The 17,129-nt window shown below is 43.2% G+C and overlaps 1 protein-coding gene across 1 annotated transcript in view; it reads right to left on the bottom strand.

Moving 5' to 3' along the window:
• The window catches only part of RASL10B (RAS like family 10 member B), a 466,401-nt gene that overhangs the window by 14,567 nt on the left and 434,705 nt on the right, over positions 1-17,129 (bottom strand). The gene's annotated exons all lie outside the window — the stretch shown is intronic.

Raw genomic sequence — 17,129 nt, forward strand, 5'->3', positions numbered from 1 at the left:
AGAATGCCAAGTTATTTTCAAGAGTTTAACTACAAGGGGAAACAGTAGAGCAGTATGCATCTGTATTAAGAACTTTAGCTGCGACGTGTAGATTTAAAGACTTACATGAGGAAATAATTAGAGACCTATTTATAAACAGAACCAACAACATAAAAATTCAAGAAAGGTTATTGGAATTGAAAGATCCTTCCTTGCAAAAAACTATTGAGGTTGCTAGACGTGTTGAAAATACATCTAGATATGTCAAAGAACTGAATGAGAATCAACCCAAAAGCAAAAATGATACTAATAATGTAAATGATGTCAAGAAACAAACAAAAAACAATTGAAATGTCAAAGATACAGTCTATTAAGAACAAACAGGTGTGTTATAGATATGGTAGTTTTAGGCATACTGTGGAGGCTGAAATATGTCCTGTAGCACATGTAAGGTGTTTTAAATGAAAAAGATGGGACATTTCTCACGCATGTGCAAGGCAGGCAATTAAGAGAGTTGGAAGTGTACGGTGAATGCTGTTAAAAAGTTTACACTTGAACTTTCAGAGGAAGACGGAAGAGTTGAAATAGTGAATGAGGGTGAGAAGGTCATTAGTGAAATAAAAGAAGGATATAATCCAACCTGTTGAACCATAAACATAAATGGGACATCTGTGTCTGTTTGGGCAGCCTCATGCTCCCCATATACTATTATCAATAGACGTGTGGGAGAGTTTAAGTGAAAACGAATTTCTTTCCACTAGACATTGAAACGGAAGGGTATTGTGGTGTGCAACTTCCCATAATAGTATACTTTGAGTGTGAACTATCGTACAAGGATAGAAAGAGTTATGGGAAAGTATATGGGGTGGAGAAGGGGAGAGCTTTGTTAGGTTGGAAAGAACAGAGAGCTTTGAGCACAATACTTAACCCTAACCACCCACAACAGGTATTATTGACAGAAGATGTGGAGAGCGTGAAGTGGAGTGTTAAGTACCCCAAATTATTTGCCAACGAACTAGGTTGTTTAGACAAATTTGAACATTGCATAGTTTAGAAGACAGGAAGTATACCGAAGGTACACTAAGTAAGAAATGTGCCATTTGCTTTGCAGGCTCAGTTGATGGATGAATTGAAGAAGTTCTGTGATGCCAAGGTCATAGGGCCAATAGAACCATCTGAATGGCCTAGTCCTATTGTTTTGGCACGCAAACCAAATGGCAAGTTGCCCATGTGTGTTAACTCGAGAGGTTTCAATTGTAACATATAGATTGATCGCCACCCGTTACCACATATTAACTAAATGATTTCTTGTATGAAGAATGCCAAATATTTCTCAATTTATCCAATGCATACCATCAAATACGCTTGCATACTGAATCTAGACATTTCACCCCATTTATAACGCCTGAGGGAGCGTTTCAATTTATTCGTATGCCATTCGGCCTAGCATCGGCTTCAGCAGTCTTTCAAAGACTCATGAGCAGTATATTAAAGGAGGTATCCAATGTTTTGGTATTTCAAGGTGATGTGCTTTTGTGGGAGGTGGATGTTGATAGTCATGATAGCATACTTAATGATGTGTTAAGAAGATTGCAGGATACTGGGTTAACTGTGAGCAAAGACAAATGCAAGTTTGGGGTGAAGCAATTAGATTATTTAGGACACACATTATTGAGAGAAGGCGTGAAGCCTAAGAAAAATCTACTGGAAGCCATAGAATGTGCACCATCACCTGTTGACAAGGAGCAAGCGCGCTCTTTTCTCGGTCTAGCTGAATTTTACTCCAAGTTTGTACAACACTTTGCGGAAAAGGTACACACTTTAAGATCGTTGATGAAGAAGAGTGTAAAATGTATATGGACTAGCAAATGTCAACTTGCATTCAATGAGATAAAAACAAGAAATAGTGAATGCAGTTGCTTTAAAACCGTTTGACCCATGTGATCGTAGTATAATAGTTGTGGATGCAAGTGTGTATGGCTTGGGTGCTGCACTGATGCAAAAAGGAGCAGTCATGAGGGGGTAGTAGCAGCCTTGCACACTCTCGAGGGGGCGGAAGCAACATACTCGGTTATTCAAAGAGAAGCATTGGTGTGCTGGTGGGGGGGGTCAGTTATTTCAAAACATATGTGTGGGGGAAGAGTTTTGGGTGAAATACTGATCACAGAATTTTAATTGACATATTTACCACAAAGGGTGCAGGTAAAGCAACTCCAAGAATTGCTAAGTGGAGGTACAGGTTACAAAAATATGATTTTACACTCAAGTATGTTCCTGGTAGTAAGAATGTAAATGCTGAGTGCTTGTTGTGTTTGCTTTTGACAGATTCCAGATTGGAAGATGAAGAGGATGACGTGGAGGAATGGTTGGTAGCTAATATAGGTGAATCTTGTAAAGGAGCCATTAGTGAAGATGAATGGAAACAAGCCATAATGATGGATGAGCCTTTGAAGCAAATTGCGGATAGTATGACCAGTTCAATGGATTCTGTGGTGGAAGATAAAAAAGAGTTTGGCATGTACGTGTAGTGACAAATCTCATAGCTCTGAGGAAACTCCTATCACAGCTATATGTTTGCCGGATAAACCATGGCAAAAGGTGGCCATGGACATCTGTGGACCATTTAGAGCTGGTAGGATAGAAAACAAATATGCTATTATATTAGTGGATTATTTTTCCATATGGCCTGAGGTGACTTTTGTGAAGGAAATTAAGGCTTCCAAGATCATAAATTTTGTTTCGCAAGGAAGGGTACTCGGACTGTGTTGTCACAGACAATGGGCCACAATTTTTAGCGGAAGAATTCAAGAGGTATACAAGAGTGTTTTGAGCAGTGCACCACACTACGGCAGTATATAATACAAGGAAAAATGGTCTTGTGGAAAGATTTAACCGGGTGTTGTAGGAGTGTATGTAATTCGCGGAAGACAGTGAGAAAGAATGTAAAAATGCTGTTTAGGTATGTTGTGCAGTTATCGTAATACGCCTCATGCTGCCACATTGGAAACTCCTTTCAGTCTTCTTAAAGTCAGGCAGACAAACACTAGCGTAACTCCTGCTTGGATTAGTAGGTCAATCGCAAGAAATATAAGGAAGAAGAATGTGGAACGCAGGGTTAAAAGGTATCAAGACAAGTATGTGCACAGACACAATGCAAGAATAGTGAACAAAACACATGCATTTGTGTGTGGTGATTAGGTGAGAATAAGTGCATCTGGAAGTCAAAGAGCAGTCCAATCCAAATGGTGCAAGGCCAAATGAATCAATAAAGTTATTGGCAATAATGTGTGGTTGGCTGATGGGAAAAGGTGGAATACCCGTAAAGTAATGCGAAAGCATGGTTTGGCTAAAGGGTTCGGGAGGTGATGTTCTCAGGAATAGTAGTTTCAAAGAACCAAGCAGCGTGATTAACAAAGAGGTGCGGTTGAGGACAAAACCATCCTGGTTAAAGGACTATGTTTGTGCATGAGTAATGTTACTCGTTGTAATAGGTTGGGCAGATACCATCTATATGGTGTATCCACCTGAAATATTAGGTTTCCAACCAAGTATATTTATGGTTGTGTATTCGGTGTGTTTTAATTCTGTTATTATATCTGTATGTCAGTTTTGTTGAATATAAAAGGAGGAGATATGTTATATCCTAGCAACCATGTTAACCAAATTTCCAAGCAACTTATGCTGACCACACTGGATTTTAGATTGTGGAATCCAGGGTTGTCAGAGTTGGAACGGTTGCTGCAGTCAGATGCTGTGCTTCCACAAGTAAACATATGTCCATTATCTTCGTGTCGGCATCTTAATAGTGACAACAAGGATGGGATTGTAATGACGCATGAAACGACATGAGGAAGGAAGTAGGAAGATTCCGAGGAAATTACGGAAGATACAAGTGAAAGTATAACCCCTTGTTTCCCAATTACAGTTTTGCAGCTATCAATCGGCTCTCCTACAACTTATTAGAGGTGGGTGACCGCATATTTGCAGAATGCTACCGTCTACATTTTGGCAACATTATACGCCATGATCGGAGACTGAAATTGAATTACTGTGGCACGTGCAAAAGGGAGCGAGCTGCGCTGATATCTTAACTTACCTGCTTAAGGATTCCATTAAACGTGTGGCCTGCAGGAACAAAGCGCGTAGGGATCTCGCACGTCAGGAGCGACGTCACAACATGAGGTCAAGCCAGCGTGTGGTATCACATGACATGTAGGTGCATCACAGAGGACTTGGAAAGGGGTTGCTGGGCTTCCACAAATAAACATACTTCCATTATCTTCATGTCGGCATCTTAATAAGCTTCCTGCCTGAATGGGTTGACCCGGGAGCACTGGTGACTGAGCTGCGGCATGCTGGGGGAGAGGACACAAAGGCCGCAAAGGGTGGGAGCTGACAGCCCAGCGGCTTTCTCTTGCGACAGGCATGCACGCACGGCCCCTACCAGGTAGACAATGCCCAAGTCTCTCTCTTCCCGGACTTCACAGCCATGTCCAAAAACAGAGGGCACCATACCTCTTAGCAAAGAAGAGACTCCGACAACCGGTGATCACCTATGCAGTATTGTTAGCGGCTAAATGGCGGCTGGCCCTAGATGGGAAGTCCTTCTTCGCCACGCCAGAGGATGTATGGCAGTGGTACGAGGACTAGGGCGTCGGATGGGGCCTTCCCCTGCAGAACCCTGTAAGTGTAGCAAGTCCCATCCGCAGCACGGCAGAGGTCCATGACTCACACAGCATCAAGCCTGAGAGGGTTGCGAAGAGGCAACTGTGGTGGCAGCCACAATCAATCACCCAGCGAAGGGCCCGGAGGAGATATCTGGCCCCAACATGGATGCTTTATCCAGCGCTGGATGCATCACAGGCTCGAACACCAGTACTATCCTGCCCAAAGTCACACCGGGCACAGCAGATGATACTGTATGATATTTCCTGTGAAGGAGTGAGGGGAGAACTGTGTGTACATCCGCTGACCAGCTCAAGCTCCACATCCTTTTATGGTTTTGGCACTCTGCTGGAGAACACTATGGGGCTAGAGGAATGGCGAGTGGGGGGGGAGGGGGGAGCTGGGGTTGTTGTAGAGGCCGATGACTACTACCTGATTATGACTACTACATGACCCATAATTAAGCTCCTGATATGGAACACAAGTGCTTTAATTCTCCAACCAAACGATAAAGGATACAATACTATACAAAACGGCGCAGGGTTCAGGTTGCATTCCTGAAGGAAATGCACCTGACCCAAGCAGAGGGGCTTGCGTTACAAAAAAAGATGGTGAGGTCGCATACACCACACGTCCTATTCTGCCTTTTCCAGAGGAGTACTTCTCTGGATTTTGAGCAGGTTACCCTTCCGCCTACACACGGAGAGCATCGACCCGGACGGTGATTCATAACACTTGCTATGAATCTAGAGGGTAAGAATGTTGCCTTAATCAATATATACGCTCCTAACAAAGATCAAAAAAACTTTCCTCACCTTTCCACATTATCCACTTGTAATAGGGGCGACTTTAACTGCATAGCGGGCACACACAAGGACAGGTTGCACCCCCCACTACCTGTTGCCCAAACAAATGCAACGTCCATATTCCACCAGGGTAGGATATGGGTGTGGGGACTGGTGGTCACCTGGCAAGAGTGGAATCAGCTCCTATGGGACTACTAGTTTTACTTAGGTCTGCATGATTTGTATGTTCGTCTTGACACTCTACTTTGCAAACAATTCTCGCTTGGCAGAGCAATCCACTCAGAGCATCTGGCCAAGACACACTTGGACCACAACCCATTCTTGTTGGCCCCGAGTTGGTACACCCCCAAGCCCTCAATCTTGACCTGTTGACTGAGCACAGCTGCTTCAGAGGACCAGGCTTTCTGGGAATCTCTAGAGAGCACCATCCGCAACGATATTGTGAAGAATGAGAGCACCTCATACTCCTCGTGGTAGAGTGGGACTGATGGTAGTAGTCCGCAGACACTGTATAGCCGTATCCTCCAGGACCTGAGCAGAGCTAAATTACAAGATTGCACAACATGAATATACACTAGACAACTTGCACAAAAAAGAGCCTCAAGACCCGGAGGCACATAGATGGGCAGGGGGGGAAAGGGAACAACTGCTGGTGGGACTAGAGCGCTTAAGGGGATAGGACTTCTGACAATATGTCAATAGGGCGCATAACGAACAAGAAAAAGTGGGACATTAACCTGCATGGTTAGCCAACTCCCACAGGTAATGCACACATATATTATCCTTAGAGGATCGGGCCAGGCAAAAGGTGTACACCCAGACTGACATTAACACAATTTTTTTGTTATTATTATGTGGATCTATACCGTTGCAAGACCCACATTAGTTTGTCATTTGTGCCGCAACCAAGAGGCTGACTCATGACATGGCTGCCCCACTGGGGGAAGGGTACATTTAAGCTTAAGAGGTCAAGGAGGCCATTAAATCACTGGCACTGGCGAAAGTCCTGGTCACGGGTGGACTACTAATATAATTCTATTCTGCCTTTGTTGACATACTAGCCCCACCTTTTGACAAAAATCTATAATGTCGCAAGGGACAATAAATCCCCTCCTCCACTATGTGTGAAGCTCTACTTTTACTACTGCTTCAGCGAGGCAGAGCATTGACCAGGCCTCCTCGTATAGACTGATTACAATCCTCAATGTTGACTATAAAATGTCGTCTAAAATTCTGGATACCCGACTTACACCTTACCTCCAGACTTGAATACACCCGGCCAGACAAGGTTCATCTCAACACGCAGCACAGTCCCTAATATCCATAGGCTAATCCAAGGACTACACTCTCAGCTAGGTGACCACCCCAGGGCAACCGTTCTGGCGGCTGACATAGAAAAAGCCTTCAATTCCCTCCACTGGGGCTACCTGTACACTGCCCTTATCAATATGAGGCTGGGAAGGGGGTTTCTTACCTGGATGAAACTCTTACGCACCTCCCCTTATGCACGAGTCAAAAATTGGACAGACTATCTCCAACCCCTGCAATACAGCGAGGAGTACCCGCCAGAGATGCCCCCTTTCCCCAGTACTTTTCACCATTGTGATGAAACTGCTGGTTGCTACACTCCAGTTTGGAGGATTTTTCCAAGGAATACGCCTGGGAGGTAACACCACTGTACATATCGCTCTATACAGAGAATATGGTACTGTACGGTCTGACATACAGGAAGCATATGCAGCGCTTGAAGAACTTGCAGGAGTGTCAGGGCTCGGAGTCAACTGGAACAAAACCCGGTGCACACCCCAGATCTGGAGCGGGCCCACCGGGCTTCGGGCGGAGATTCGTTGAGAGCAACATACCTTTTGCTACCTAGGGGTGTAAATGTACTGCTTCGAAGCTCAACTGATTAAGGGAAACTTAGGAGATCTACCACTATCAGACAATCTATTGCCTTTTGGCACACATTAGCACTGTCTATGGGGGGTTGTGCAGCCCTGGCGAAAATTATGGTTCGCCTGAGATTTTTTTATTTTTTCGCCATGCTACCTATCTGACTTTCCAGAATGCTCTTCCAGAAAATTGACAGATTATTATTGCCCTTGCACTGGCATAATAGGAGACGTTGGGTTTCCCTGGCTAAACTCCACCTCCCAGCTGCAGAGGACGGCTTAGTAATCCCTGAATTTGAATTTTATTATTTGACTGCCAACTGGTTTGGGAGGCATGCTGGTGTGAATCGCCCGGGGGTACTCTAAATGCAGAATTGGCAAAGACACTTGAGTCGAGGTGCAATATTTGACTACTGAGCCCCTCCGGGGGATGACAGAAAGAGATGGAAAATATACTACTTAAAATGCTCCTGTACATTTTGGGGCCTGGTCCTACACCGGACTCATTGTAAGCTCTTGCATGCCTGCCACTTGCCGATCATGGCACTGGGCGATATTAACCCTCGGGGCGACTGGCGAGGATTATGTGAATGGTGGGAGTCCACACATTGGGAGACCTGTACGAGGTTGATATGCTTAAAGAAATAAAGACTGAAGTGGACACGTCTGGCATTCCCCCCATACCACTTGTTACTGTACGGCTCAGTCAGGGTAATACTGTGGGCCCACTGGAGACTTGGTGCTGATGAAGCAACATCACCACATGCCGTGCTACACCTCGTTTACACAACATCAGGTAGGATCAAAGCAATAACGCGATTTTATAACACACTGATACAACAAGCCAAAACATACCTACAGGATTTCTGAGACGGTTGGATGGAGGATATTGCTGCTCCTATATCAGAAAAAGATTGGAATAAAATTCTGGAGGCCACACTACAGGTCTCAAGAAATAGTAGGATTAACATTATGAGCTAAGCACTGGAACTTACTGTAAGGCCTGAGGCCCCCAGATGCCTCCTTAATATCTGGGAACCTTCTGACCTTAACTCACACGCTATACAATGGGTCACATTTGGCTGCATGATTGCCAAGAGAAATATTGGCCAACTCTGGGGGGCAACACATGCTCCAAGTGTCGTAGATTGGGAGACAGATCTCGACTGGTGTATGCTACGGGAAAAGACAGTGTACGCAGCTAGGGGTTGTCCCCGAAAGTGGTCTAGGATCTTGGCTCCCTGGAACGCATACCGTGGCTACATATGCACCCCCCCAGGCGACCCGAATGTGACAGTCCACCCTCACCATAACTTCCAAGCATCATCCTACTATGTCTATTCACCTTGGTTTTGCTGTGGTCCCTGTAATTGATCTGACTGAAACTGTACCTCTATGTTGAGTATGTTTAATAAAAAGAATTAAAAAAAAAAAAGAAATAGTAGGGTTAAGCTCATACAATTCTATTAACTCCACAGAGCCTATGTCATCCCAAAGAGGATTAATACAATGTTCCCAGAGGCACATGCATAGTGCTCAAGATATAGTGTAGAGAGCGCAGATTTCTATCACATGGTGTGGATGGGCCAGTCTATCCATTTTTATTGGGACTCTGTCACACTGTTTGTAACAAGAGCCATGTGGCAACATATCCTGAAATCCCGAGCCTCTTGCCCACAGTCCTTTTTCCTAGACCGCGGGGAAGAGTATTTTCAACCAAATGTTTAGATCTGCAACTACTCCTGGTGCATCACCGGCTGGCAATGGTTTGGAAAGCCCCTAGAAATCCAAATATCCTGCAGAGGTGTGCTAAGATCCTTTAAATAGGCAGAATGCAAGGGATCAAATCTCCGCAGGTAGGTGAGTCATGGCCACCGATCTCCAGAGCATGCACAAGCATGGATATCATTTTACAGGATTGGCCCCATTTTGATGAAACAGGTGCAATTTTATCAGCTGTGGACAACGTGATGAACCATTCTAATTAACACTGTGGTCCTCTTGCGAAATCCCATCCATGCCCCTGTGCCAAGATACCTCCTCTACCCAATTGGGGTGCTCTATTTCCCCACTCTTCCACCCCTGATGCACACCCGGAAATAAGAACAATGAGCCGCACCTACCCCTTAGCTCACTAATTCACAATTCTAGAAACGTACTCTGACTCCCGCACATCGATACATTTGTTAAGGTTGTTATAAATTGCCGTTATTACCACAAGAATATATTCTACATGCGGAATAATGCTAATCTGCTGGAACACCTTGTACTGGGACTTACCCTCGCCTAACCTTCTCCTATCCCCCACTGTGTGACTTTACCTGGAATGATTTCCTGATAATGAAGGAATGGAGATGGCAAAGAATGTTATAACTGTACTATCTCTGTGAGCACGATCATGAAATGTAATAAAAAAGTGTTATATAAAAAATAGAATGTAATACTACACAAATTAAGGTCAACAGGCACAGGGTTCTAATATGGGTGCTACATTACTAAAACCACGAAGAATTTGATATGACAAGCACCAACTGCGTTGTCAGCTTACACTATAATCAGCACAAGTCAGTCTGCTTCAGCCATAGCAGTCTGGCTGATTTTCACTCTCTCAGGCTGTACTCTGTGCAGTTGTACAAAGCTTGGTTAGGAAACTTGCTGGGAGGTCGACTGGCCTACTCTTAAGACTCACACTGTTTGGCACTGAAAGGGATAACAGATTTTCTTTTATAGAATACGTAGATTTCTGAACTATCCCATCCCTTAGACAAGTAGATATTTTTAACATTCCACAGCACTGGCTTTCCCGCCCGAGGTAATCGTCTCCTGCAGGGGGAAGGCATTCCTTCCCCTCTCTCCGGTGGCCAGGCAGGCTCCCAGGCATCAGGCACACATACAGCTCTTACAGCAAAATGGTGCAGACTACAGGTGATAATGCCCGCACATCTGGGAGTCTGGCTGGATCTCAGTAGCTCTTTGAGTACACTACGCAACACTCCATCCCCTGAATAGTTTTGGGTCCCACTCTTATAGTAATTTTGTGGGCAGGGTATGATGCTTCTACAGTCAAGGTTCTAGGACCAGTTTGAAGTTGTTCTCTTTCAAAAGTACATTCTCCTTCAGCAGAACACACATTCTATGTTGAAGGCTATGAGTCTCACTGCAGGTATTAATGAGGCTGTCAACAAATTGGAGCATCTGAAACATAAGCAGAGTGAAGAGTGACAACTCTGCACTTAGCATTAGCTGACCAAGGACATGACTTTCTTAGCCCCTAAATCCAGTAACAAGCCTAAGACTTTGCACACAGCCTGCTGCTTTCAGCTTGCCCTGGAAGAAGTTAAAGTAGTGTCTGCATTTGTTACAGGGCTAATCTTGAAAAAGAAGGACCAGTGCAATGAATGAATCAGTATTGAGGTCACCCTGAGGATGAGAGCATGTATAGACGCCATGAGAACCTCACAGCCCTCCTGGCCATTACCAGATCAAAGACATATGCTTCATAATTGGCTTAGGGGCTGGCAGGCAATATTCCAGGACTGCAGTTAGTAATTTGGCCATACCATCACTGACTTTATGAGAGCCCATATCACCTTTTTCACTCTGAGAAAGATGGTACTAAATTAAGGCGCAGAACCCATAGTAGTTATGTTAAAATTAACTACAGAATCTGATTGGAGGAGTAACTGATATTACTGTAACGTGCACAGCAAACTCTGCTAACAAACCACTGGATTTCTAATGACATTGCTAACTGGCCACTTCAACTTGGAACCGATCTCTTTTGGCCAAACTTCCCCAGTTGGCTTAGAATGCCAGCTCTCTTTCGAATGGTGGTTATTGAATGTTTAAAACATTCTAGACTTATGTACATTTTTTGCATCTTTGGTTCAAATAAACTGAGTTATCTATTCTTGCACTCAGGGCTACTCAGAAACCAAAACAAAGGGCAGGCATATCATCGCAGGCGGTATACAACGTTTACAACGCAACTTTTACACCGCACTACCATTACAACGAAACTGTAACAACGCGAAATCTGTTACAACGCATGCCATTACAACGCATGCCATTACAACGAAATGCACTAGATGGCGGGCTAACATTAGAAATAGTGTAGTTTTACTATCCAAACACCTTCCCTACTGCAACGTGGACTGGAGTTAGAATAGTAAATTATACATTTCTAATGCCAGCACTCCATCTAGTGTACGTCGTTGTAAAAGCATGCGTTGTAAAGGCTTGCGTTGTAACAGATCTTGCGGTGTAAAAAATGCGTTGTAACGGCATGCGGTGTAAAAGCATGCGTTGTAACGTCATACATCCATCGCAGGCATAATATGATTTGTAATATGTTATTCTCTCCCACTGAAAAATCGGAAATAGCAACAAACGAGTTAAACCCTGACGGGCTCTGAAGACTGCAAAAGACTAGTGATCTATATCCCATATAATAACATCTAACATATCTGATGTTAGTTGGAGTATCACACCTTCAAGTGTAGGAGCTATAAATATGTTTGGGGTAATATTTGAACAAAAACGGTGCTAGAATCTTCTGGCTGTTTTGATTTCCAGCGCTAACTGCCCTAGCTTACCTTGTCACAAATAAAGACCTAACAATTTTCAAAGTAATAGTTCTGACTAGAAATAGTGTTTATTCTTGCTAGTTACTGTGAAATTCTGTATCTGAGTATCACACATTCTACCACCATCAGGAGGACTACTCGCCCTAGCTACATTTGGTACAAACAGAGTAATTTACTTATCTAAGTAGGGTGCAAGAACACCTGGGCAAGGATACATGAGTGAATAAAAGACATACCCACCATGACTATTGCACTTACCACTGACTGCCCTAGGACTCAGAGATAATGTCTCAATTTGGTCAACAAAAAGACATGTGATAAAACGCGATACTGTCTAGAATATTTACAATCTGAAACCAGTTAAGAGTTTGCTCATGCTGAAGATGTTAAGGCGCCAGTGTAGATCCACCTGTCAGAAGATGATCTTGGGAAGATGTGCAATGCAAGGAATATTTGTTACGAGAAACCTACTTTAGGGTGAGCTAATTGAGAAGGTGCTGGCCTGGCAGGTGATAGGCAGGCCTTGATAGCACAGGACTCCACAGCATCTACTCACTTACTAGTCCATCTCAAATGAGCAAGAGATTAAGCATCTCGAGCTGGAGGTGTGAAATGTCCAGCCCAATTGAAATAGTTGGGATAGGTGACTAAGTTGGTGCATCCCTTGCCCCTCTTAAGTAGACAGTGTCTGGTTGGCCAAAGTTATGATTGCTGAACGTGGCACATCTTGTGATTGTTACCAGTTTTGCAGCACCAATTTTAGATAAATAGCACCTCATTTCAACAAGTACTTTCTATTTATGAATCTCTTCCGAAGCTCCAGAAGTTTCACTAGCCCCCAGATCCACTAGAAACTGGAGCTTTGACTATGGGACTTATCTCTTTTTGTCAACCACAGTTTGTTTTTGGGTTGTAACTTTTGTGGTGTGGAAACATTATTGAACTTTAACACTTTTTGCAGATTTCAGCCACTTGGGATCAAATTCACTGAATTGTCCCTCCTTGTACCAAAGTGACTAAGGCACTCGGAAAAAAGACAGGATTATTGGCATTTTTGTCCATTAATTATATTGCAACAATAAATTAATTGAAACCTAGAGACTCCAGAGTTTGTCAAGCTCTTAACTTTCCTTTAATAGGAGTACATTGCCACAGACAGCCCATGTTACTTGTAGTGTATCGCCTTAGTGCATACTATAAAAGTGGGGTTTGATTTTCATGATTCTTACTGCCCTCTTTCACTTAACCATTTTGTAACATCCATACCTACGACTGGGGGTTATTATGGGCGATTCAGTTTCATATTGGAACTACGTTCCTAACTTACAATCACCTCCTTGAGTAAGCTTTGAGTGCTTCAGATGACTACCTTCGGAAAGTCAAGTATACAAAGTGAACAGCTTTATTATCCAATGGGAATTCTATAGTATCCAAGACACTGGTTCACCAGTGGTAAGTAGCAATATCCACTACAGATACAGCCCAGTACCCAATGACGACTCCAGGATCCTGAGACAGGTCTTGTGTGGAGTGGGGGATAGTAGACAGCAAGTATGATGTTTTGTTTAACAGACTAATCCAAATGGACAGTTAAAGAGGATCACGATGATCGATAGAACTCTTCTGATGTTGCTACCTGTCACCACTTCTTTTATTTCACAACAGGCAGCATTTGCGTCTAGAATAAAATACAGTTTGCAGTGCGCTTAATGAATGACTACTCAGGTGATTAACTAAGCAGAATATTGCCATTTATCTGGCAAATTAAATGCAGTTATAATGCTAATAACTATAGAATACAGCTCAATTATTCTGTATTCAGGAATGACGATAGTCTAGCACACAGACTAAGGCAGTGGGTTAATTAGATAAAAGACAACTACCTAACCAGACATTGGTGTCATCTCATTTAATGTTTACATATTTTACCAGTGTCCAGGTAACAGAAGATTAGCCTAAGAAAATATACATCACACAAACAATGGAAAATATAGTACAGGGTAAGGAAGCTCCTAGTTTTGAATTGTAGACCTTGGTAACAGTTATCGGGTGCATATGACATCTATACATCTGAAGAAAACTGTGCACAAAGGCACCTTAGGAATCTACAGCTTTGTGAGAATGTCCAAAGTCTTATCTGAGTTCGAGCCACCAATCAAAACTCCATAAAAAAAACATCAGTATTACTGACATATGGCATCAGAAATATGCCAAAGCATCTGTGTGCCGTGGCGATTTGTAGATGCTTCCAAAAACACTGGAGACTTTCACTGCAACAATATGGTAATAAATTGCTTACTTCTGATTGATCTTCCCACTGCCTTCAAAATGGCAGACCAGGCTGATATGCTCCACTGTCTGAACTCTGTCACCTTTGTTACAGGGGTCAGTAGTGATTGGTGTGCATCCTTTGTAGATTACTCCCAGTCCCAATCCCTGTTAAAAAAGCGAGGAACTTCCATCATTACTACTGTAATGTACGTAAATACAGAAAATGCCAATAAAAAGATTTTTTTAAAAGCCAGGAACTTGGGTGTCATCTCTTTTATACATCATGCTAATGCGGTGGTCTCCTCATTCTTTTATCTGTTAAGAATGATAAAGAAATTGTTACCTTTTGTCCCGGCTAATATCGGAAGAGAGTTTATCGGTGCTCTGGTCATGTCTAAGGTTGACTACTGCAATAGCCTGTTAATTAATGCCCAGGAAAGGGTTCTGGGTAGGCTGCAGTTGGTACAGAACACAGCCGCTAGGATGCTGTCGGGACCCCCAAGTTCAAGCCCATCTCCTATGTGGTGCGACAGCCCCATTAGCTGCCCATAAGAAGCAGAACAAAATTTAAAGCTCTCTGTATAGCCTACAATGCAATTCACAATACATGACCGGAATACTTGAAGAAAGCCTTTTTGGCTTACACGGCCACCAGATCTCTTTGCTCAGCAGATGCCAAACTTCTGGTCGTCCTCAGAACCAAAAAAGCCAACTGGGGCGACAGAAGCTTCATAGTTACCACATCCAAATTGTGGAACTCTCTTGCCGTGCAGATTAAGGTTAGTCCCACGCTGCTATCAATCAGAAAACAAATAAAAACTTGGCTTTTCAAGCAATAGGCTTTTCTCAACAGCTTTTGCCTTCCCTTCCAGCATATAGCGCCGAGACACCTACGGTTATTTGTGCGCTTTAAAAGTTGTTAAAAAAGAACAAACACACTCTGTCAAACCTGGCCCTTTCACCTAATTACCACTGACCCTCATTTGTGGATTTTTAGAAAGGTCTCCACTCTCTCCCTTAACTTTCAATATATTTTAAAACCCTGTTGTCAATCTTCTGTGGTGACAATATGTGTAACCGGTCATATGGTGAAAACAGCATGTTCCGGGTTATGTGTGATGGAAGGCCAGATTGGTGTAACAATCTTTCTGTCAAAATAGAGAGCTGGATGACGGCAAGCTGGCTTCTACTCATCACAGGTAAGACAGGTGATTGTTTCGCAGTCCTCCTAGCAGGCTAAGAGAACTATTTATTTACCTTCAGTAACGCTCTTTCTCGTGAATACTCCATGTAACTGCAGAGTCCTCACCTGTAGATTATTCCCCAGGTACCAGACTGAATCTGGAAATCTTCAAGCAGTGCTCCTGCATGCCGCTAGGCTGCGCCATGCGGCACCGGGTTAGCTACCTTCTGCCTCAGAAGTGAGGGAGCCGAGCCGCATATAAGCACCACCACTCCACATCTACGTTAGTTTCTTGCATGGCTACTTCCGGGACCTCGACTGCAGAGCACAACAGATTTGGAAGTGCCAATGTGCAGAACTCTAAAATGGGAGGAAAAGTGGTGAACAATCTGCAGTTAGCAGAAGTATCCATCAGAAAGGGGGTTACTGAAGGTAAGCAACTTGGACTTCTGATGGATACATCTAACTGCAAATTCATTACCAAGATGGAAGGTCTGTAAAGTGAAATCACATCCTGCAGGACCTAACAGGAAAAATTCCCTTTGCATCAGACCTGTCAGTCAAGGCAGTAGTACATGTTGAACGTTTGCACTGACACCCATGTTGCAGCCTGACAGAAGTCCAGAGCAGGCACTACCCACCCAGAGTCCTTTTGTGCACCAAATTACTTTTCTTTTCCCGAAGGAACCACAGAAAGAGCTGATCATCTACCCAATGGTCTTTGGTGCAATCAGTGTAGACGCTCAAGACCCTTTTGGGGTAAAAAAATTTAGTAGATGAAGACCTGGCGAAGGCTCATAACTCGCTCCTCTACCATGTCTTCACATAAATGATATCAATGCAGATTTTATAAGTGTTTTTATGAATGCTATTATTAAACATGCTAAAAGTGATGGAAGATGATAGGGTTTAAACTGTGCATGTGGAAGTTGCAAGTTATAGTTAATGCAGTCTGGCTAGCAAGATCACAATACTGTGTATGGAGGTCTGCGAGTTATAGTAAGTTTTGGGTGGGCGCAAAATATAACTAAGCTATAACCTCAACTTTTGAATTTGTAATGTTTGTGTAGTTTTTAGTTTGTTTCTGTATAGAAATAATAAATGAAGTTTCCCTAACTATAACTAATTTTTAACCTTTTGTTTTTATACTGAAACCCAGTTGAAGGCGTCAGCCAAAACGCGTCAGTCCTTTCATTATTTTAATTTTTATGCCCCATAGAAAATTGGTTAACACTCAATAAAATCGAATTTCAAGATACCTGGTTGCCAAGGAATCTGTGTGCCGCAGTGTGGTGGTCCGGGAGAACGACGTGAGATTATATATCGACGTGAGATTATATATATATATATATATACACACACACATCTTGCTCAGCATTAGGAAAGACCGGAACTCACGGGGGAGAGTAATACAGTTTATTGGATATACCGTGCACACAGACACGTTTCAGCAAACGCCTTTATCAAGATATATATGATAAAGGCGTTTGGCGAAACATGTTTATGTGCACAGTATAACCAATAAACTAGATAACTCTCCCCCATGAGTGCTGGTCTTTTCTAACGTTGAGCTAAGACGTTATTACGAGTTCACCATTGCGTGGTTGAGCACCCGCTGGCGAGTGCAGAAGCTTTGGTGAGAAATTATATATATATATCCACAAAGAAGGCCCATGAAGAAGGAATGAGGTAAACTCCGAAACGCGTCGGACCTTGTGTTGAATGAATAAACACACTTTGGAACAGA

Source organism: Triturus cristatus, chromosome 3_2, assembly GCF_964204655.1.
Source record: "Triturus cristatus chromosome 3_2, aTriCri1.1, whole genome shotgun sequence".
In the NCBI taxonomy this organism is placed as follows: Eukaryota; Metazoa; Chordata; class Amphibia; order Caudata; family Salamandridae; genus Triturus; species Triturus cristatus.